This window comes from Pteropus vampyrus, unplaced genomic scaffold (genome assembly GCF_000151845.1).
Source record: "Pteropus vampyrus isolate Shadow unplaced genomic scaffold, Pvam_2.0 Scaffold242, whole genome shotgun sequence".
Taxonomy (NCBI): domain Eukaryota; kingdom Metazoa; phylum Chordata; class Mammalia; order Chiroptera; family Pteropodidae; genus Pteropus; species Pteropus vampyrus.
This window is the reverse complement of record NW_011889023.1, coordinates 2066536-2091991: the sequence shown is the minus strand read 5'-3', so window position 1 is coordinate 2091991 and position 25456 is coordinate 2066536. Positions and strand designations below refer to the sequence as shown.

The window sequence follows — 25456 nt, the reverse complement described above, 5'->3', positions numbered from 1 at the left end:
TTAGCACAGAATAGGGGTTGAGGAGAGGTGTAGGATTGCTGTTGAACAGAAGTAACTGCTCAGTCTTCCCTGAGCTTTAATTTTTTTTTAATTATAGTTGTTTCACCATTATCATTTCTTTTTTTCTTTATGCTTTCTAAATTTGATTTTATTTTCCTGATAGAACATTCAATATATTAAAAAGGTTGATAATGTATATAAAAAGAAGTGTTGATCTGTTTTCTTCTTCGCATCCATCAGCCTTATACAGCCTGCCCCACATACCAGGTTTATCCTTCATTATTCTTCCTCTTTATGTAGCCTGAACACTGTACTGTCCTTAGCATTTTTCATACCCAACTACCTCACTGCTCTGCACAGACCTGTTCTATTATTTCACATGTTCCTTAATGATTTATTATTCAGGCCATCTTTCTTACATATATTATAAAATCTGAGCTTACCAGTGACCTTTCTGTATAATTACACTGATTTCTTTAGGTGTGTCTCTCTTTTTCCCTCATTGCAATTTTATAACTGTTTTGTCACATTTTCACTTTGGTGATTTTTCTAGCCTTTCCATTCATCTTCCCTTCTTAAATCTTTCTATATAAAATTATTAATTTTTTTCTGAACATCCTTTAGTCTATTTTCAAAAGTATATGATATGATTATCTTCTGTATTATATTCTTTAACTATAAGATACTTACAATAGGACAGTCGCTTTCTTCCAAAATTCTGGTTATTTCCATAGGAAGCTTAAGTAAAAGAAAAAGTATGTGAACTGAGTTAAAGTTTTGGCTTTTCCACTTAGTGATTGAAGAAATGATTTAATTTCCACAAATCTGATTTAGTATATATAAAATGGGAATATAAATATCTGCTTCATAAATTGTGAGAATTAAATGGGTGTGTGTGTGTGTGTTCATTCTCATCTTTTTCAAATGTCTCGAAATAAAATGTCAAAATGTGAATTCTTCAAAACCACCATAAAATAGAAGTTACAAATTCAATCCAAGCTTGTGGTAATTGGCCTTAATGATACGGACTGTCAGTATCCTTTTTTCAGCCTGTAGCCTTCTCCTTTCTAGCTACCATTGAAGCCTGCTTGAGTAGTTCAAAGTGTGTTTGGATAACAAAATCTACTTTTGTCATATCTGTCTCAGGACCTTGGAAAGGTCAGACTTCCCAAGGACAGGGCCACTTTGATAGTGAAACATTTTTCAAAATTTCAATAGTTAATTTGTGGTCCTGCTTGGCTTTTTCCTGTGTCATTTCAAGTTTACAGTTTATTACACATTTAAATTTTTTTTCCTTTCCAAAGAAGAGAGATCCCTCTAGTGGTTCAAGCAAGTCTATTTTTTCAGTGATCAGCTGAGAACAGAGAGAGACCCCATTTAATTTCTCTCTAAGAGCTATGAGAGTTGATGAGCTGCGAGGAGAGAGAACTGAACTGCAAAAATATTAAACACAAAGAAACATGACTCATTGGGATATCTTTCTTTGAAACTGGGAGCAAAGAATTTTATGGACCTTGAGAGATGTGTTAGAGCCTTGCCACTGATTTATCAGGATCTTTCTGATTATCATTTATGATATATTACCATTCCTTCATTCCTGTTATTTAAGTTCATTTCTCTCCTATCTGCATTACTTTTGAAGGAAGAAAATTCCTTACACATAATTACCAAGTCCACATACAGTGTCCCATGCATAATTCTATATGGAAATAGTTGAAGACAAAGAATTTGTTATCATTCTTATACTTATATTAAAAGAAATAGTCAATTATGCTAACAGAAATAAGTCAGACGATGAAAGGCAAATGCCATATGATTTTACTCATGCATGGAATCTAAAAAACAAGTGAACAAACAAAATGTAAACAAACCCATAGAAATACAGAAAACAAACTGATGGTTACCAGATGGGTGGGAGGTTAGGGGGCTGGGTGAAAAAGATGAAGGGATTAAGAAGTAAAAATTGGCACTTACAAAATAGTCATGGAATGTAAAGTACAGCATAGAGAATACGGTCAATAATAATGTAATAACTATATGATACTGGGGGGTATGAGACTTAACAGGAGGATCACTTCATAAATTATATAAATATTTAACCACTACACCTGAACTAATATAACATTCAATATCTACAGTAATTGAAAAAGAAAAAAGTAAAAGTAAAAAGAAACAGTCAAGTAAATCCATGTGCATTTCTAGTTTCTGACTTCTACCTCATTAGAATGATAGAGGGTTATGGGGTCATTTCTCTCCTTTCAATTCTAATAAAGCAGCTGAAAAGATTTTTAAAAATCACTCCACATAGTCCAAACCAATTAAAAGAAAAATGCTAGCAATCTGCAATTATGCACATTAAAAAAATAATGTCTGAGATTTAATTAGATAAATAGAATCTGCCTATTTTTCAATAGTATTTTAACCAATTATTCTACTGCAGACATTTTGCCAAGTATTGCATATGTTTGGTATTTGGCCTTTGAATGGTCACCTGGTTAAGCTCGAGTATGCACTTCTGTTGCCTACAATTATATCTCCCCTCCAATAGTGGCCAAGTGGAAGATTTTAAGAATGAATGACAGATCCACAGTCCTGGGGTGGGTTTTTGAAGTGACCCTGGCAAGTAGAAAAGAAAAATCTCCCGTGTTCATGGGGCCTTTGTGTAACAGCTGAGCTGCTTCAGGTGTCTCAGTGATAAAGGGATTGAGTGGTATTCATGCAAATTATCACTTATCTAAAAACTACAGTCATTGGTTACGGAACATTGTTTAAATGCTGTGGCAATAAATCGTTTTTGTGAGTTAATGTGTTGAAGCATATATTGTCTTTCAATATAAGTAATCAACAGCAGTGGTATATTTTGTTCCACTTCAAACTGCTGGTCCCTGGGAACTTCAGAAAAAAATGTTTCAAAGTCACAGTATACTATGTGTTTCAGAAATTCCCACTTCTCTCTCTTCAGTTCATACTGAATGAATGAAAAGGCAGTCAGTAATGGAAGAAATAAAACCAAAAACGAAAACTAACCTGGCTAATTCATGAGCAGGGCAATCTGTAATTACATTAGTTTGAGGATGAATATAAAATAAAAAAGACCACTACTTGATATTCTTCATCAATCTTACATTTAAGCTACATTATAAGTTAATCTTATAATAAGTTCTCAAGACTTAAGCTTCTTCCTGAAGCATTATAGTTAATATATTTAATTCATCTTTATTAATTTAGTAATAAAATACCGACAGCAAAATAAAGTTTTCCATATCTTCAAAGTTCACAGAGGAAGACTGACACATGAAGCTTCTAGAGAAGATGTTAGATGGGTTTTATGAGTCCTTTCCATTCTAGGAGAAGGATCAAAATACTATGATGAGGTCACTAGCTTTAGTATCATTTATTTAACAAACAATATTGAGTGTGTGTGGTGGATTGATATTTTGTCAACAAATGGAACTCCATTTCCCAGAATTCTCTTCACTGTGTGATTTCAAGTTACTGTAGACCACAAGTGACATTTGTATAATATCTAAGAGGTGGAAGTGAAAGTGCAATCTTTTTTTTTTTTTAATACTGGAAGACTTGTGCAGATTCTCTTCTAGGCACTATTGTCCCTCATGCACATTGTGCACAACTGCTCACTCACCTAGATGACATAGGCAGATCCCAGGTTGCCACTTCTTCTGCTGCCATCAGTTACCTCTTTCCGTCTCCATTTCCTGGGACAGATGAATATTTAGCTTTGTAACAAGGAACTTAAGCTTCCATTACAGATCACCTACAACACTGAAATTGGAGATGTAGAAAGATTGACACGAGTTCTCATTTATTCTTATGCATTCCAGCCTTATCCTCATGGGTTCCAGTTTCTCTTTGCTTTTTGCTACTTCACCTCCATCTGTTCTTCTCAGGTGCCTGCCTTCTTTTTTTTTTCCCCCTGCCTTCTTAATTAAGACATAACAACAATAGACTTTATAGATTATTTAACCAGCTCTCACAATTACATACGGTCAACTCCCTACAATAAATTTCTTATTATGTAACACTTCTTGTGATGCTGTTTCTCTGACTGGACCCTGAGGATGTAGTGCCTGCTATGCACATACCACTACAACTGACAATAGGGACAAAAAAATAAAGTTAATCTAGTGAAGAAGATTATTAGTTTGCCAGGGCCACCATAACAAAATGTCATACCTTAAGTGTCTTAAACAACAGAAATTTATTTTCTTACAGTTCTGGAGGGTAGAAGTCCAAGATTAAAGTGCCAGTAGGTTTAGTTTCTCCTGCAGCCTCTCTCCTTGCCTTGCAATGGCCATCTTCTCGCCATATACTCACCTGGTCTTTCCCCTCTCTGTATGCATCTCTGGTGTCTCTTCTTTGCATAAAGAAACAATTTATATTGGATTAGGGCTCCATCCCTATGACTTCAGTAACCTTAATTAACACTTTAAAAGCTCTATCTCCAAATACAGTTACATTGGGGGCTAGGGTTTCAACATATGAATTTGGTGGAAACACAATTCAGTCCATAACAAAGATAACCGAGTAAATAGAAAATTTTAATTGTACGTGGAAAACACTAAGTGCAATTATAGAATGTCTTGGAAGGCCACAACGAGGAAATAGGATGATTATATAATGCATTATCCAAAACAAGACACTTGTGAGAGTGAAAGGGTGGATTAAAATTAAACAGACGCTAATAGATTTTCATCAGGCATAATTTAGAACTGCCACAGGGAAAATAGGAGACATAGGCACTTATTTTCAAAGACCTCATGAAGGAAATAACATCTAAGATGAGGCTAAAGAGGACTAGAAGTCAAGGAGACAAAGGCAAGAGGGTCAGGAATGTATTCTAGAATAATAAGCAAAAACAATAAGCTGGAGAACAGCACCACGTTTTGCGAATTACAAAAGATTTCACATGAGTGAAGTTTAGCAAGGACGAGGGGCCGGACAGGAAGCAAGGTAAGCAGGATTCAGAGGATAAAGGGACTCTTTAAGATATTTGGACTCAGTTCTAATGTCAGCTGTGGACCATTACAAATTTCGACCATGGAGGTGGCATAATTTGATTTACATTTTAGGAAAATCTTTAAGAAATTAGATCAAGACATGGTGACTATGGTTGATAACATTATTAGATAACTGAAATCTGCTGTGAGTAGAACTTAAATGTTCTCAAAAATATGTAGATATATGAGGTGATGGATGTGTTAATTAACTAGATGGGAGAATCCTTTCAAAATGTTTACATATATCAAATCACCACAATGTGTACTTTAACCATCTTACAATCTTATTTGTCAATTATCCCTCGATCAAGTTGAAAATTTTTGAAAAAGAGAAATTATATCGAGACAGTTCCTGACTCTTTCCCCCCACTTACCTCATTTCCTCCTAGGATAATAAGACAATGTTTTAAAGACTAAATAAGTAACAGCCTGGGGAAACAATAAGAAATTCCATCTACAACACAGAAATATGAAAAATTTGCAAAAAAAAACAAAAAAATGGAGAAGAAAAGAAAAAAAGAAAGAAAGAAAAAAGAGAAAAAGAAAGAAAAAGAAATCAAACTGGATGAGAAAGACAAAGAAACCTCAGTCCAATGTATGAACCCCCAACATTTGGAGACACTAAGGAGTCAAGTTCAAAATGCTCTCACTCACCAAAGGGGAAAATTTGAGTGTCAATAATGATAAACTTCGATAGATTAAAACATAGCAAATAAGTTTCAGTTCATAAATCTATAATAATATTGTAACAACTAATCGGTTGTCACTGATGAGAACCACTAAATTATTTTGAAAACTGTTAAAGAGAAAGAATTGAGCATTTTTCTTGCCTTTCCTATATGAGCTATACGAAGGAGTAACCAATAATAGATGAGGGAAAGTTTCTCTGCATAGAAATACTCCAGCTAATAAATGAGGAAAGAATGATTTAATTAGTACATCCCTATTTGGATAAATTAAGGTAGCTATTGATCAGCAATAGCTGCTAAAACTACAAGAGAGAAACAACTAGACTTAAAATGCCTCCTGATAGAAGAACATAACACTATCTGTGAATTAATTTTGCTTAATAAGAAAGTTGAACTTGAATCTAATCAAACTTCTAATCAAACCTTTAAAACAGTTACTAATAGAAAATTTAGAACAAGTTTGCAATCAGCAAAATCAACCAATATTAGAAACAAAATGGAAAAAAATACTGTAGATTGGAAGAGTATTCAGAGACATACCTACCAATCACAATGTTTAAACTTTATTTATATTCCAGTTCAAAGAAATAAACTGTAAACCAAAATTGTGATATTAATGTCATAATTGCATCTCTAAATACTGACCGAATATGTAATGACTAAATATTTTGAGTTTGGGAGATATGTGAGGAGATATGTCTAGAGAGCAGTTGCATACATAAATTCAGAGCTCTTGGTAGACATCTAGACTAAGGACATAAATGTGAGAATTGGAATCATCTATGGATTTTTGCTGAACACATGGAAGTTGATGAGATATTAAGCTGTGTATAGAATACTTTCTTATCCTCAGCTCTATTGAGAGTTTTAGTCAGAGAATTTTTTGTTGTGGAAGGCTGTGCTGTGTGCATTGCAGGATATCTAACTTCATCCATGGCCTCTACCCAACTAGATGGCAGTAGCCATCCAGCTATCCGAACCAAAAATGTCTCCAAACATTGCCCCAAATCGCCCTCATTTGAGAATCACTGATATAAAGTGAAAAGAGCCAAGGAGAGGAAATGAAGCCTCAAGAAATCAAAAAGATCTGTGATTAAATTACGGCTCCACCATCTATGGCCATGCCACCCTGAACAAACCCGATCCCATCTGATCTCAGAAACTAAGCAGGGTGGGGCCTGGTTAGTATTTGGATGGGAGACCACCTAGGAAGACCAGGTGCTATAGGCATAAAAAATAAAAAAATGAGGGATTGTAAGCTGACAAGGTCCTTGCAATCTGTGAGGTCAACCAAGCATTGCCTTCCCTAAAAAATAAAAATAAAAAATAAATTACAACTCCACCGTTTACTGTGACCATCTCTCCAGGCCTTACTTTTCTCATCTAAAATATGGAAATGATATTGTCTAATTTGCTAAGTAGGTGTGGCAATTACAGAATATGGAAAATACTTCATTAATGAGAAGATACGTGGCATGCCTTCCTTCATAAGTGCCCATTACTATTGGCTTTCCTCTCCTTCTCTTCTCCCTCAAAGCTCTTGGTCCAGTTTAGCTCCGCATAACTCCACAATGACATTTCTCTTTCTCTTCTGGCCAAGAAACTGGAGTTGGACTTTATAGATAGTGTGCTAAAGCAATCCTGCATATGTGAAGCTGCTTAATGATCCCAAAGAAATTAAATGTGAACGTCCACTTTCACCCCTTCTGAACCCTCCACGTGAAGGTGCTTTATAGTAAGAGAAACAAGTATATTATCTCAAATAGCAAAAGGGAGTTATTGTTCTTTCTGAAATTCAAGATCAGAGCCCACACATACACCTCCCAGAAAGCTCTCTTAGTCTAAGAAACAACATAGACTCACTAAAGCTCTTTAGATTAAAGAATAAAGAAAAAAGTATATTTTTAATGAATGAAAAAAGATTTGGCCAGGAGTAAGTCACTCTGTCATAAATGAGGCTCAAATTTTTACTTAGACTTTGAGGAAAGGGTTCATGCTTTACCTTTGTTTACCTAACAGTTTTAGCAGTTATCAACTCTTTCTATTAACAATGTTCCTGAGCTATAATTCACATACCATACAATTCACCCATTTAAAGTATGCAATGCAGTGACTTTTCATATATTCACAGATATATACAACCACTACCACAGCAATTTTAGAACACTTGTATCACTAGCAAAAGAAATCTTATAACATTTTTCTGTTTTCTATTTCAGTAATCTATTTTCTGTCTCTATAGATTTGCCCATTATGGTTATTTCATATAAATGGAATCATGTGACATGTAGTCTTTTGTGTCTGGCTTCTTTCACTTATAAAATTATGATAAAATTATGAAAAATAATCCATGTTGTAGCTTAAATCAGAATTTTATTTATTTGTTTAAAGATAGAATAATATTCCACTGTATAAATATAACACATTTAGTTAATCCATTCATTAGTTGATGGGCTTGTTTTTTTTCATCTTTTGGCTTTCATGAATAATGATGGTATAAACATTCATGTGCAAGATTTTGTTTGCATACCTGTTTTCAATTCTTTGGAGACTATACCTAAGAGTGAAATTGCTGAGTCATAAGGGATATCCAAAACAATTTCCATGGTGGCACAGTCATGAGCTTTTACCCAAGAAAATTAATTTTTAATTTATTTTTTGTGTATAGTTGGTATACAACCTTATATTGTTTATATTAATTTCGGTTGTACAATATAGTGATTTGACATTTGTATACCTTATAGTAGGATCATCCCACTAAATCTAGTAATCATCCGTCACTGTGTAAACTTACCACAATATTATCAACTATATTCCCCTTCTCTTTTTGACCCATTCTTCCATTCTCTCCCTTCTGGTAACCATCTCTTTGGTTTGTTTCTATGAGTTAGTTTTTGTTTTGTTTTGTTTTTAGATTCCACACAGAAGTGAAAATATATTGTATTTGTTTTTCTCTGCCTGACTTATTGCACTTAGCATGGTACCATCTAGATCCATCCTTGTCACAAATGAAAAGATTTTATTATTTTTTATTGCTGCATTTATTGATGTTATATATATATAACATCTTCTTTATTCATTCATCTTTTGATGGACACTTAGGTTGCTTCCATATCTTGTCTAATGTAAATAATGTTGCTTCCATATCTTGTCTAATGTACATAATGTTGTAATGAACATAGGGGTCCATATATCTTTCTGAATTAGAGTTTTCATTTTCCTTGGATGAATACCCAGAAGTGAAACTGCTGGGTCATATGGTATATCTATTTTTAGTTTTTTTTGAGGAATGTTCATACTGTTTTCCATAGGGGCTGTACCAGTTTGCAGTCCTACCAACGGGGCACAAGGATTCCCTTTTTTTCACATTCTTGCCAACACATGTAATTTGTTGACTTTTTGATAATAGCCATTCTGACTGGTGTGAAATGGTATCTCGTTGTGAGTAAAAATAATTTTTAAGAGTAGGATAATTCATCTCCACACTTTAAATAGCACAGCTCTGCTCGGTTTGGTTGAGTACTTACGTCAAGTCTCCAAAGAGAAGTGGTAGACATGTAATATGAATATGCAGTCATTCTGAACTTTTCTGCACTTATGGTATTTTCTCATCTGTCTTTTGTTGTTGTTATTGTTATTGTTGTTAAAAGGTTTATAGTTTAACCTAGTAACCACACCTTGTTTAAAACCTTGTTTATATGGAGAAATGTATTCTGAGTTAAAATTAGAAAAATGCGTATTTTTGGTTATGTACAGCACTTGGGACTCTTGACCAGGAAGATTTGCCCTCCCTTTCCCATCCTGTGTCTTCAAAAGACATATAACATCTAACAAGGGACTCGACTAATCCTCGAGTTGCAAGGCCTACTAGGTAGAAGAGATTCTTTTTTCTTTATTTTCTTCACAATCTAGCAGTCTCTGACTACACACCAAATAGGTATGTGAAAGTTTACAAACATTCATCTGATTCTGTTGAGATTTCCATTTCTCTTCCCTCTCCCTCTAGCATGGGATTACAGACCTCACATATATCTGAGATACTCATCAGGCAAGCGTTCAACAATGAGGGAGCATCTTGACTCCAGGCAAATTCCTTGGCTTGAAGTTATTCTAGTGGAGCCATTGACCAAGTATTAAAGGCCAAGTAATGTCACTAACTAAAGCAAGAACAGCGGCTTAAGCCATGAGGAATCACAGGTGGTAACCCAGGAGCTCAAGGCCAAGGATTAGGAGTATAGTGAAATCATAAGTAAAATAATAGCCTCAAGCTTGTAAAAATCAAAAATAGATTGTGGAGTTGAATGCAAGGTGGGTCAGGGTACGTGGATTAAGACAGAGGCTATAATTCCTAGGGGGCTTGTAGTAGGCAGAATTCTAATATGCTTCCTCTAAATCCCCATTCCCTGGTTTGTATGATTTGTATAATTTTCTCCTGGAGTGCAGACAAAAGCTGTGTTTATGATGAGATATCAACCCTATGATTAAGGCACATTATATGGTACAAGTGAAGGGATCTTACAGATATAATTAAGGTTCCTAATTAGTTGGCTTTGAGTTAATTAAAAGAGAAATTATACTGGGTAGGCCTGACCCAATCAAGTGAACCCCTAAAGCTGTCATTGAAGAATTAAACTGCCACATTGTGGTGTGGCCTATGGAAGGAGTCCTCTGGGTTATGGAAAGCAATCTCCAAGAGCTGAAAGTAATCCTAGATTGACAACTTGCAAGAAAATGAGGACCTCAGTCATATAACTGCAAGAAGATGAATTCTGCCAACTACCTGAGGGAGCTTGAGAGTGGATTTCCTGAGCTGACCCTCCAGATGAGGATCCAATCAGCTGAGACCTTGATTTGCATCAGCCATGTATGACACTAATCAAGGAGCTCAGCTAAAATATGCCAGATTCCTGACCCATGGGGACTGTGAGATAGATAGTAAATTAATCTTATAAGTTCCTAAGTTTGTGGTAATTTGTTCTGTGGCAGTGGAAAACAAATACAGCCAAAGGCCATAGTGTGTATGTGTATACTTTATGCCCTAGGAGAAATTAATGGCTTTGAAACACTGGGAAGGACCTAACACGTATTCCTGCTGTTGTTCTCTATGCCTTTTGTAAGCTTATCTTTGACTTATGTTTTAGATCTAAATAGCTCTTTTCCTACCTTAATAAACACACCTTCTATAATTAATATTTTTTATTCTCAGCTTGATGACGATTCAATGACCTACACATTGAATCTACACATTTGATCTACCCATTTGTTAATTTGTTTTGTCTCCTAAGCCTTGCAAATGCTTTTCTGCTTTGAATCCCAAATTGCACTTACAAATAGAATGGGAAGTAGAAACTAGAGACTGGTTACAGTGAGATTTAAGGTTCCTGGGGGAGTGGTAAACCTCACAGAAAGCCTGCTGTTTGTGTGTGGAATCACACACACCATTTAGAGGTGGATGTTATTGTTTAGTTAGCCCAGAATTATAGAGGAGCCTGAAGCAATTTTATTTTGGTAATTTCAGATTAAGAGTGGTATATTCTCTGCCATCAGGTTATAGCCTAAATGAAAATACACTACAAGATAGACTCAGGGCCTCTATTTAATTGTGCTAGTACCAAAGCTCCCTTATTTCATCCAAAGAAAGATGGGCAAAATATATCCTTCTGTTATTGGCATAAAGCTCAAACTGAATATGATTTTTCAGGCTTTTGCATATCATCCCTCTTCTTAAAGGGCTCTGGCTATTAGCTTCGGCAAGCAAGAGAAGGGAGACCAGATGCTTGAATGCCAGAAGGCAGAGTTTCTATGTTTAAAAAAAAGTTTCAGAATGACTTATTTTCATGTTTTGGCACATGCCATTCTAAGTATGAACATTGTTAATTGATATCAGTGAATTTTAATGATGAATTAATCTAAATAGCCAATCCCTCCTCCAAATAAAACCAGAATGTGTCTTCTAAATTTTTAGTAATAGGTATTTCTGAGCTTGTTACCCTAGAGAATAAAGCCAGTATTGAAACTGCTAAATAACACTGGAAAAAATGTATTCATGAAATAGAACATATTTATTTTAAAATTCCCATAAAATGCATTTCCTCCTGGCCATGGAACATTCTGCTCATGAAAATACTTGCAAGCCTCCAGCTGTTCCTCTTCATTTCCCACCCACCCCCCATCAATTCCATACTATTATTTTAAAAAGGAATAATAGGATTTTCCCCCAATCACCAACACTTGATGAAATTACTTCTCCAGATCTAAGAATTCCTGCAAAGAATTAATGGGGGATTACTATCTCATTTTCAAATAGTGCCCTATTCAGATGTAGCTACAATCACCCTACAGTTAGAGCAAAAATTTCTTATTGGTACATTTCATAGGGTCTTCAGTTAACCCAACAACTGTCATAAAATTCTAAAAGAAAATTTAATTTAAATTTACTCTCATAAAAAAAAAACAAAACAACTAAATGTACTATGTCATCTTTAATAGTTGTAACGGAAGAAGAGTTCTAAAAACAAAAATTTGATTTTAGAATTTAGAATAGTAAGACATCATAATCACAAATAGCAATTAGAGCAGTGACATTAAACCTGGCTGATCATAAAACTTTTTTAATGCTTGGAGAGGGGTTTAAATGCATATTCCTAGGCCCACACATACCTTCTGAATCAGAATCCCTGAGGTGGGACTTGAGAATCTCCATTTATACAGAAATCTCCAGGTATTTCTTATGCACTTAGTCTGTAGACCAGAGTGTAGGAACCACACAAATGAGAAGATTATCAATATATTCCATTGATTTGGTAGAGTTTTAATAAGCTAATTTAAAATTAAAAAGACAAATTTTTGGTCTCAATCCTTGCATTTAACTTTTTAATCTCCTAAATTCTCAATAGAATGATCAAAAGAATTCAAAAATTGTGGAAATGTTGTATCGGCTCTGAAAATCAGGAAAGAAAACCCAAATATTGTAGGAAAAGTCAAGAAATTTCTGCAGAATATATCTTAAGCAGACTAAATTGAGAGAATTGCTGGACAACTTACAATTCAGAAACTGACCTTGAGTACAGAATAGCAGGGCCTAGAGTGAAAATTGGCATGAAAGGAGTGGTAGGAGGTTTTGGGAAGAGGTTGCAAATCTAGACCTAACAAGAGTGAGATTACTCTGCATAATTTTCTCCCAGTTTATGTCTGAACCATAGAGCAAGCCAAGTAAAATAGAGGAGTTGCCACAGCTGGCCTCTGAAGAGATAGGCCGTGCCAGTTAGAGAACAGGGATATTATCCCAAGGAACAAAGAGGGAATAGACTCTTTTTTGGCATAGGGGCAAAACTCCCTGATGTGGCTGTCCCTGGCTTTAACAATCCACACACTACTCTTCAGAGGCAATCGCCCTATAATTTGGCAATGCAAAACTGTAGTAAAGCTAATTCTCCTTTCCTTTTTTCTCCTTTCCTTTATGCTTTCTTCCTTCCTTCCTGCCATATGATAGTAGCATTCCCACTCCCAGCTATGACATTCAAAATATTTCCATGCATTGCCAGAGGTCCCCAGAAGAGGCAAAATTATCCCCACTTAAGAAGTACTGCAATCGACAGTAATGTTAAAAAATATATAACTCTATACTGACACCAGTGAACATCTGAATGGAAAAACTATTTCTTAGTAAAATAAGAATTATCAAAATTTGATTTTAAAACATGGTTCAATAAACAAAACTACAAAGACATTGAAGTTCTTATTAAAGTTTCATTATCCAAAAAAGGGAAAATCTGCACTTCCGATGCATTACATTGATTTGTTTATTTATGCTATGGTACTATACTGTTTTAATTGTTGTAACAGATAATTCCTTTCAAACTACTAGGAACTAGACCATTCATCTCCTATTTAGCATGTTATAGATAGAGGTATATTATAGAAATATAATGAAAGTTATATATAAAGAATAAAAATGGATAGATTTAATTTTATAATATATGAATAATTGCATTACTATATTAACTATGAAAAATTAGATTCTATAAAAGCCAATATACCTGAAATATTATTCCAACATATAATTAATATAAAAATGAGATATTTGCCTTTTTAAGAGTAGTCTTTGACATCCAATATGTATGTTACACTTACAGAAATTCTCGATTCATATTTGACATATTCTAGTGCTCAATAGCTATATATATATATTTAACAGCATGGTTATGAAACATATTTGAAGATGAAATTACTCAGATTTATTTTCTGAAAATATTAGAAATCAAAACAAAGAAATCATAACCTCATTTAAGAATTTAGATTCAAAAATTTCACACAACATAGTAGCAAATCACTGAGTATTACCTTAAAATGATAAGTCATTCCTGATCAACTATGGTTATTCCAGGAATGCAAGATATAATTTCAGGTTGGACTTTAATATTATTTATCATATGCCAAATAAAGAAAGAAAAATTATATGATCATCTTGATACCAGAAATGTGTTTAGTTAATAAAATTTAGTTTCTATTACTGATTGGAAAAAAAAAAAAAAAACCTCTTAGGTACTCTTAGATAGCATCTTAACATATTACAGAATACATTTTAAAATTCAAAAGTTGATATCGAAGGTAAAAGTAGAATACAAGTGTCATTTTCAGTAAAGCCAAGAATTAGCTAGGAATAGTCATATCTTAATGTTTAAAAGAATCACTCTTTTTAAATGTTAATTCTCCTCAAATTAATTTATAAATTTTTATGAGTCTATTAAGTGTTAAAATTATTAAGAATATTAGTTGGAAGATTAAGTGAGAAAGAGGCAGAGTTTTTGAAAATGAGGTGTGCTTTCACTTATTAGGTATTAACAAAAATAATAGAAAAATAATTAAAGTATACTGAAACAAGTATAGGAAGAACAGGAAGGACAACGAAACAATGTAAAGTCCAGAAAAGAACTCAGTATCAATATGCGGTAAAAGTTACTTTTCAATTCCAATAGAAAAAAGATAAATTCTTCAATAAATGTTTGACAATATTGCTACAATAGATGTTTAGGGAAGTACTATTCATATGTGAAAAATTGGAAGCAACTAAAATGCCTAAAGCTATTAAATTTGTTATATAAATTATAACATTTGTGCAATTAAATGCATCTAGACATTTTAAATTGTTGTCAAAGAATACTTAAATCTATAGAAAAATTTATTATACAGTGTAAATTAAAAATAAAAGCTGACTAAATAATGAGTGCTGTAAACATCTACTTTTGCAATCTGCCTAGTGTGTGTATTAGAGAATGAGAGAAGACCAAAAGGATATATAGTAACTAAAATATTAAGATTAGTTATCTACATATGGTAGTTTTTTCTCATCTTATTGAAATATGATAGATAATTAGTTGTTTGTACTTACATTATACAATTCGATGAGTTTTTTTTAATAATTATAGTTGGCATACAATAATACAGTTTCAGTTGTATAGCATATTGATCAGAGATCCACATAACTCGCAAAGCGATCACCCCACTACATCTAGTATTCCTTTTCTTCCTTACATATTTATTCCAAAATTATTAAGCATCTTCTCCATGCTACACTCTACATCTCCATGTCTATTCTGCAACTATCCATTTGTACCTTTTAATCCCTTTGCCTTTTTTTGTCCACCCTCCTGCAACTCCCCTCCCATTTAGTATCCCTCTAAATCTTCTCTATATCTATGAGTTTATTTCCACTTTTGTTGTTGTTGTTGTTAATTTCGTTCTTTAGATTTCACATGCACATTAAATCATGCAATATTTCTCTTTCTCTATCTGACTCATTTTATTCTGCACAACACCCTCTAGGTTCATCAAGGCAATATTTTTTTCCATCCCCTTCCTTTTAGTCTGTGTGTCTTTTAATCTGAAGTGAGTCTCTTGTAGGCAAAATATGTAGGGGTCTTCTTTTCTTATCCATTCAGCCACTCTGTCTTTTGGTTGGAGCATTTAATTATTTTCCATTTGAAGTACTTGTTGATAGGAATGTAGATATCATTCTTTGTTCCTGTTTTTGATACATGTTTTTTCTTCTTAAAGACATCCTTCCAACATTTCCTTTACTGGCTTGGTGTTGATAAATTCCTTTAGCTAATTTTTGTCTGGAAAGCTCTTTATCTGTCCTTCTACTCTAAATGACAGCTTTGCTGGATAAAGTATTCTTGATTGTAGATCCTGGATTTTCATCGCACCAAATATTTTGTGCCCAACCTTTCTGTCTTGAATAGTTTCTTTTGAGAAATCAGCTGCCAGTCTTATGAGTGCTCCCTTGTAGGTAACTAACTGCTTTTCTCTTGCTGCTTTTAGGATTCTTGCTTTGCATTTCACCTTTGGCATGTTAATTATGTTTTGTCTTGGTGTGGGCCTCTTTGAAGTCATCATTTTGGGGACTCTCTGAGGTTCCTCGGGTTGTATGTCTATTTCCTTCACCAGGCGAGGGAAGTTTTCCATCATTTCTTCAAATAGCTCTTCAACATCTGGTTTCTCTTCAGGTACCCCAATGTCACGGAAATTTTTACCTTTAAAAGTGTCCCATAGGCTCCTTAAATTATTATTATAATCTTGGATTCTTTTTTCTTGCCATTCTGATTGAGTGTCCTTGGCTTTTGCATCTTCTATATAGGTCATTTGATCCTCTTCTTTATTCACTTTGTTTATTCCATTTAATATACTTCTCATCTCAGATAATGTGTTCTTCATTTCTGACTGGTTTCCTTTTATAATTTCCATTTCCATTTTTATGATTTTATCTCTTTGTTGAAGTTCTCACTGAATTCATCTACACTTCTCAAAAGTTCATTGAGCATCTTTATAACCAATGGTTTGAACTCTGCATCTGTTACTTGATACCATTATATCTGGATCTCTGTTCTGTTTTCTCATATGGTTTTTACTTCTTTGTCCTCCCATTTTGGCTGCCTTTCTGTGTCTGTTTCCATGTACTAAGCAAAGCTTCTAAGTCTCTTGGTCTTATTAGTGTGGATTTGTGAAGTAGGCGTCCAGTGGCATACTCCTAAGAAGGGTTCAGCTGCAGGTCAAATTTAGCCCAAGCTCTGTCTCTCTGGTGCCACCTGTTAAGATTCAGTAAGCAATCCACAGATGCTGTACTTATAGTTACTTCAAAAGGCCACACCAGAAACTGAGGCCAGCTGCCTCCAGTGTGAGTCTATGCACTGCTCAACAAGAAGCACCTGACTCGCTGAGGATACACCTAGATGTGGCTTGGGTGGGGTGTAAGTTGGGGGAGGTGGGGTTTCAGGGAATCCTCTGGGCAGAGGGACCTCTGTTACCCAGTTTTATGATGTCAGGACTATGGTGGCGCTGTGTCTGCACACTTAGAGTGGGAAGGGCTCAACAGGGAACAATGGATACCTTCGGCACTTCTATACAGAGGGAAGCTCACCTCAGCCCTCACTCTGACAATGTCTCCCTGTAAGTCCCTGGTGTCTCCTGCACGTAGCCGAATAGGCACTGGTGCTCAGAGTGAGCAAGTCCATCACCCTGAAAATCCACTCGCAGACGCAGCCTCTTTAAGAGGCTTCTGATGCTACCATTGCCTATGTCTCACTCAGCCACTGGAGACCCGGCAGCCCCCCATCCTCGCCCCGTCCTATCTTCTGCCATTGCAGGGTGATTTCTTGGATTTCTCCCTAGTTGTATGGCTTGTTCATCTAGATCCCAGGTGATTTTTCTTTGCTCCTGCTCCTTGTTTCCATTACAGCTTTGATTTGGTCGCCAGAAGGATGAACAGAGCCTCTATCATCTACGCCATTTTTTTCCCACCTCCTATACATGATAGACTTTTAATTAATTTTTATTTTCTTCTGTGAATTCTCTATACTTACTAAATATTCAATATAATAATGTATGACTTTTCTAATAAATAAAGAAATAAAATAAATCAAGAAAGTTAAAACACACCAAAAGATTAATATAATCTGTAACACAAAATCTACTGAGAAACATTGATGAATATCTTCTAATGACCATTTTTATCAATAATACTAGCTAATATAACTGCCTGGACAAAAGGTTTTCTTTGGTCAATATTTATCACTATATTTAGAACACTCTCTGCCTCTGAACATCAGCTGTCAAAAACTCAAAAGCCAATGAAAAGGAAAATACATGATTGGTTGATAAGTACATAAAAAGTACCAAACCTCACTATTCATTAGAGAAGTGCTACTTAAAACTGTAATAAAACAATGCAATACATAAACTAGAATATTTAAAATTATTAAGACTGACAACACCAAAAGTCGGTAAAGATATGGAGCAAACAGAAACTATATATACTGCTAATGGAGGATAAAATAGAAGAATATTTGGCACTCTCTTATAAAGTTAAACATACACCTACCCTATGACTCAACAGTTTCACTAGGTGTTACCCAAGAGAAGTAAAGTCATATTATACAAATAGATTTATACAAGGAAACTCATATCATCTTTATTCATTAATGCTAAAAATTGGAAACTATCAAATGTCCATCAAAAAGATAATAGATTAAAAAAACCTATGATATCTTCAGAAAATGGAATACTATTCAGGAATAAAAAGAAATGAACTACTGATATATGCAGCAACATAGATGAACCTCAAGAGCATTCTGCTGAGTGAAAGAAGACAGACAGAAAAGAGTATTTGTATGTTATTCCATTTAGATTAAGTTCCAGACAAGACAAAATTTCTCGGTAGTGACAGAAATTAGAACAATGGTTTCCTCTAGCACTGGGAAGGGACCGGAGAACTCCCTGGATGTTGGCAGTGTCTTCTATAAATGTGTGGGTTACATTGTGTGTGTCATACCTTTGTCAAAATACATTAAACTGTAATGCTTATGATCCACTGATTTACATAAAATATATCCACTGATTTACATAAAATAAAAATAAATATGAAGGGGCAAAGAAAAAAAAGACCATTAAGTCCCGACACCTTTTCTGATCCCCACATGAAATTCGATCTTTCGCCTATAAAGCTCCATATCTAAGCCCCTCCTCTGTTTAGCCTTCTCTACCACATTAGTTTATAAGCTGTCTTCAGACAGGAACTGGGTCTTAATTCCTTTTTTTTCCTTTTTTTCTTTTTTTAAATCCAACATATTTCTGGCACAGTATCTTAGTGATCCAATCAATAGATGGATATAAGGAGAGCACTTACTAATACTGATCCAAACATTTCTCATCTTTCACAGTTCAAAGGGAATACATTTATACCAGTCCTGTGCTACAAGGATCCTAAAGACCACATTTTATTCAGCGATCTACATGTTTTTATTGAGATTGTAGTTTGGGTTTGGAGAAAGTCACTGTTGTTCAGGGATACATATGTACCTTCACTCACCACATACTTGTCTTCCAAATTGCAGTCTGCTGAATCCATGAAAAGTCCTCTAACAATTGTTACATTGTAAAGTCCCTGATCTTGTGGACTGATGGTGGTGAGAATTCTAACCAAACTGCAACAGGGATAAGGCACTGAAGGAGATCAGAACTTATCCCAAAATATGTCGCTCTACGTAGTGACTATTTTGAGTTAAAGACTCTTGAGAATCAGCAAATACAAGAAAAACCTTCTGCCCTTCCTTCTTTTTCTTAAAAGCAAATGAAATTCTTACATGAAAGACATCCTTCCTGTACCAGAAGAAAAGTAACATTCTTATTATCAAGGACAAAAAGTTAAGACTTAGAAAATTCTAGACAAATAGACCTCGTTAAGATAATTCTGAACTTCCTTTAACTTGCCCACATATCTTAGTACTTTTCCACAATCACTTCTCTTTGCTCCAACCAATATAAAAGCAAATAGTTTCCATCATTCTGGGGTGGGAGGGGGCGTTTCTATTCCTTAGGAAGGCTCCCATGTCACACTAAACTTGTATAAAATAAATGTAAGCTTTTCTCCTGCTGATCTGTCTTACATCAATTTAATTCTCGGTCCATCCAAAAAGAAGTCTAAGGAGGTACAGATAAAAGTCTGTCTTTCCTACACCACTATCCTTGTCTTTAGTATACCTGCCCCTCACACACCTAGATATCAGCATATACTACTGTTGATCAGTCCTTAGACTCAGACTACCCAATTGTCAAACACTCATTCAAAACACGTGGATCTGATTGGTTCCTTAAATGTTGCCATACAGCACATTTTTATATTGAAACTTTTTTCTATTCATTTCCATTAAAATCTGAAGAAACAATTTTATTTGAAAACATATAACTCCCAAAAGTATATATACAAATAACAATCTCTAATAAAGCATGTATTTGAAAAAAAATCGCTATAAGTGATTTGTCACATATCTTAAAAATAGTTTCAAAATAAAAATAAAAACTGAAAATACTAGGAGCTGATATCAATTTGGGGAGGTAATTATGTGGCAAAGTAGAAGTAAGCCCCAAATCTTTCACCCTTTGGCTACTTATAATCACCTTCTATTGCCTTAACACTTCTAAATTTTCATTTCATATAACTTTTATGGGTCTTTTTGTATTCCTCTTAATAATTTTTTTCTCGCATTATCAAATCTCTAAGATATAGAATCAAATTCAAGATTTTTACCTAATCTTTCAATCAATTATTTCAAACAGTTTTTATATTTTTATCTATCACTTGCCTCCCTTCCTCAGTTTTGTGGCCTTGCAGACTTTCAGCAAGTTTTATTTAGTCTTTCTTGTTTTTTCCCATTTTCATTCACTAAATTGGGATCAATTCTGAAAAGAGTTTTAGAAATTATTCTTTATTGAAAGAAATTATTAATAAATCACATTTATCTTTATCACTACTGGTACCAAGAACTACAAAGTTTCTTTTCATTATCTCCACTGCCTCAACACCTATGTCCCATCCTGGCCACCCTGATTCTGCCATATGTTCAGGATCCACCATTCGGCTCTAACCCTGCTCTGACAGTGCTACTCAGTCCTTCATTGCTTTGTGCAGGGGCTTCTATAATCCACCTCTTTGCTACCAGTCTCTTCCCCTGTCTAATCCAAACTTCAGCCTCAATGACCTTTCTTGAACACTGGTTGATAATCCCATTTATCTGCTGTCAGGGACAAGGAGAATTCCCTCCTTCTATATTCCTTTAGTTCATATGGCTAGACAAGAAATCAAATTGACACAAGACTAGATTAACAGAAGAAAACCCAACTTCGTATGTACACATGAGAGGTCATAATAAGATGCTTAGATTATAAAATGAGGCTCAAAGAAATGCTTGAATCAGGCACCATTTTATGCTTTTTAGACAAAGAAACAATAAATTTGTGAGAAATTGAGAGGACAAGAAAAAGTGTTTACTAGATATAAAACTAAACAAGTTTTGAGTATTAGTGAAAGAGGAATTTAAACAAAGGAGTAGATTAGAAAAGAGGCAGCAAGATCTGTTTATACAGACTTATGGGCTCTGAGTTGTTTAACTAGTGATAATGGGTGTCTTCCAGGTGCAGAAAGAACATCTTTCACAAGGGGGATTTATCTCCTGCATTCAAGGAGACAAGAGAGGGTCAAGACGCCCTTCTGGCACCAGCTGCTTGTCAAGTAATTTTAATTCAAAGTAAACAATATATTACTGTGGGATATTTTGGGATGTCCTGTCTTGGGCCTTGACACTGCCTGCAGGAGAAAATTAGAGCTCCTGAGAATGGCCTGCAAAGCTTGTAACTCCAACCTGACTTTTGAACCTTACCTGAGTTTACCACTCCTCATCTGCCACACAAAACCCCATGCGGCTCAGAAAATCCAGAACGTTTTGAAGAAGTGCTAAAGATAAAACAGTTTAAACACTATGGACATTTTGCCAACTGCTGTAGTTTTTTTTTTTAAATTAAGTTTATTAAGGTGACATTGATTAGTAAGTTATGTTTCAAGTATACAATGCTGTAATACATTATTTATTTATTACATTGTGTATTCACCACCCAAAGTCTAGTCTCTGTCACCATAAATTTGACACCCTTTCCCCTCTTCGTCCTCCCCCACCCACTTGCCCCTTTGATAACCACCCCTTATCGCTAGGCTTAAACAAATCAGAGCTGAAAAGTCTGTGTCTATAATTTATTTATTTTGTTTGTTTATTTATTGCTTTCTCTTTTATATCCCACATATGAGTGAAATCATACAGTTCTCATCCGGTTTCATCTGACTTATTTCACTTAGCATAATATTCTCAATATTCTTCCATGTTGTTACAAATGGCAGTATTTCATCCTGTCTTATAGCTGAGTAGTGTTTCATTATATATATGTACCACATCTTCTTTATCCAATCATCCATCAAAGAACACTTAGATTGTTTCCATGTCTTGACTCCTGTGTAAAATGCTGCAATGGTAGATATATCTTTATAAATAAATGTTTTCAAAATTTTGAGATAGATAGCCAGAAGAGGAATTGCTATATCATATGGTAGCTCTAGTCTTAATTTTGAGGAACCTCCATACTGTTTTCCATACATTCCCACCAGCAGTGTATGAGGGTTCCTTTTTCTCCACATCCTCTCTGTTATTTCTTGTTTTATTAATAATAGCCATTCTAACAGGTATAAAGTGGTTTTGATTTGCATTTCTCTTATAGCTAGTGAAGTTTTTATATATCTGTGGTCCACTTAAATGTCTTTTTCAAATAGGATTGTTTTAAATAGGATTGCCCATTTTTAAATAGGATTGTTTGTTATTTTGTTGTTGAATTATATGAATTCTTTGTATATTTTGGATATTAGCCCCTTATCGGAGGTGTTGTTTGCAAATATCTCCTGCCATTTTGTTGGTTGCCTCTTTGTTTTGTTGATGGTTTCTTTTGCTGTGCAGAAGCTTTTTAGTTTGACATAGTCCCATTCATTTATTTTTGCTTTTACTTCTCTTGCTTTTGAAGTCAGAGTCATAAAATCCTCTGTAAGACCAAGGCCCATAAGTTTAGTACTTATGTTTTCTTCTGTGTTTTATTGTTTCAAGTCTTATGTGTAGATCTTTGATCATTTTAAAATAATTTTTATGTATAATTTCTTATCACTGTCTAGTTTCATTGTTATGCATGTGGCTTTCCAATTTCCCCAACACCAATTATTGAAGAGGCTTTCTTTCCTCCATTGTATGCTTTTGTGTCATTTGTCAAAAATTAGTTGCCAATATACATGTGGGTTTATTTCTGGGCTCTTAATTCTGTTTCATTAGTCTGTGTGTCTATTTTTCTGCTAATACCATACTGTTTTGATTATTGTAACTTTGTAATATAATTTGAATTCAGGGAATGTGATACCTCTGGCCTTGTTCTATTTTTCTCAGGATTGTTTTGGTTAATAGGATCTTTTGTTTTCCATACAATTTGATAATTTTTTATTCTATTTCTCTGAAAAATTCCATTGAGATTTTGATGAGAGTGCATTAAATCTGTATATTGCTTTAGATAATACGGCCATTTTAACTAAGTTGATTTTTCTAATTCATAAACACAGAATATCTTTCTATTTCTTTGTATCTTTAATTTCTTTCAAAAATGTCTTATAGATTTCAGCATATAAGTCCTTCATACCCTTTGATAAATTTTTCCTAGATATTTTATTCTTTTTGTTGCTATCAAAAATGGAATTTTTTAAATTTCTTTTTCTGATATTTTATTATTATTGTTAAAGAATGCAACATATTTTTGTACATCAATTTTGTATTTCTGCAAATTTACTGTATATATATTTACTGTATATGTTTATTGTTTCTAATAGTTTTTTGGTGGAATCTTTATGATTTTTTATGTAAAAAATCATGTCATTTGCAAAGAGTAATCAGTTTGGATGGTTTTTATTTTTTGCTCTTGCCTGATTGCTCTGGCTAGGACTTCCAGTACTATGTTGAGTAACAGTGGTGATATGGGCATCCTAGTCTTATTTCTGATCTTAAAGGAAAAGCTTTCTTTTTTCACCATTGAGATGAATGTTAGCTGAGGGTTTCTAGTATACGGCCTTTATTATGTTGAGGTAGTTTTCTTCTATACCCATTTTAATCATAAATAGATCTTGTATTTTGTCAGCATCTATTTATGATTAAAATAAGCATAGAAAAAATGTTTTTTCTGCATCTAATGATATGATCATATGATTTTTATCCTATATTTTGTTAATACGATGTATCACATTAATCAATTTGCATATGTTGAACCATCCTGGCACCCCTGGAATAAACTCCACTTGATTGTGGTATATTATCTTATTAATATATTGTTTTATTCAATTTGCTAATATTTTGTTTAAGATTTTCGCATCTATATACATCAGAGATATTGGTCTGTAATTTTCTTTTTTGTGTTGTTCTTGCCAGTGTTGGTATCAAGGCAATGTTGGCTTCATAAAATAAAAAAATATTGCTTTATGTTCAATTTTTTCGAAGAGTTTGAGAAGGATAAGTATATTCTTATATTATAGATATATTCAAATATTCTTTAACTGTTTGGTAGAATTCTCTACTGAAGACATCTTGCCCTGAATTTTTACTTTTGAGGAGGTTTTTGATGACTATTTCGATTTCCTTACTGTTAATTGGTCTAAATTAGATTTTCCAATTCTTCATGATTCAGTCTAGGAAGGTTATATATTTCTAAAAATTTTTGTTTCTTCTAGGTTATCTAATTTGATGGTATATAGTCTTTCATAGTATTCTTGTATAATTCTTCATATTTCTGTGGTGTCTATTGCAACTTCTTTTTTCATTTCTGACTTTGTTTGATTATTTTTTTCCCGTTTTCCTTAGTGAGTCTAGCCAGAGATTTGTTAATTTTATTAATCTTTTCAAGGAGCCAGCTCTTTGTTGCATTATTTTTTTTATTGTCTTTTTGTTCTCTGTTGTTTAATTCTGCTCTGGTTTTTATTATTTCATTTCTTCTCCTGACTTTGGACTTTGTTCTTCTTTTTCTAATTCTTTAAGATGAAATGTAAAGTTGTTTGACATTTTTAACATTTCTTGAAGTAGGCCTGTAATGATATATACTTTCCTCCTTTATATCTAAAGGATAACTTTGATAAATATATTATTCTTGGCTGGTCATTTCCCTCTGCCAATAATTTGAACATCTGATTCTACTCTCTTCTAGCTTGTAGGATTTCTGCTGAAAAATCCAATGATAATCTAATGGGGTTTCTTTTATAGGTTACCTTCTTCTTTCCATAGCTGCCTTGAGAATTCTATTTTTGTTGTTAATTTTTGACAGATTTAATATAATGTGCCTTGGAGAAGGCATTTTGGATTGAGATAATTAGCTGTTCTGTTAGTTTTTTGGATTCGAGGGTCCAGTTATTTTCATAGATTTGAGAAGTAGTTCTCGTGGATTATTTGTTTGAATAGGCTCTATTTTCTTCTTCTACGCTTCTCCTTCTGGTATACACATTATTCTTATATTGGTCTCTCTAATGACCTTTTTAGTAATAGCAAATTTTGCAACTGTAATTTCTTTACAAACATCAAATAGTATTAAATCTCCCTCATGCAAATACTTTATCATCTTTGTAACTTTTGTGGCTCTAACCCCATTCTATATGCTTTTTCTCTTGAGGAGAAACATGCTTAGCTTTATTTCTATTTCATTTGTTTAAATTGTCCCACACTCTTAAATAAAAGATTAATCTTCCAAATGACCTATATTTTTTCATGCTTATCTTTTTTATTTGCTTATGATGTTACCTCTGTCTGAAAATTTCTTGATATTCTTCTCCAACTAACTAGATATGACAATTTATTCAAC

At 34.0% G+C, this 25456-nt stretch overlaps 1 pseudogene; it reads left to right on the top strand.

Moving 5' to 3' along the window:
* Window positions 1-6818: 6818 nt before the first annotated feature.
* Window positions 6819-6937, top strand: LOC111729018 (annotated as a pseudogene).
* Window positions 6938-25456: the final 18519 nt, after the last annotated feature.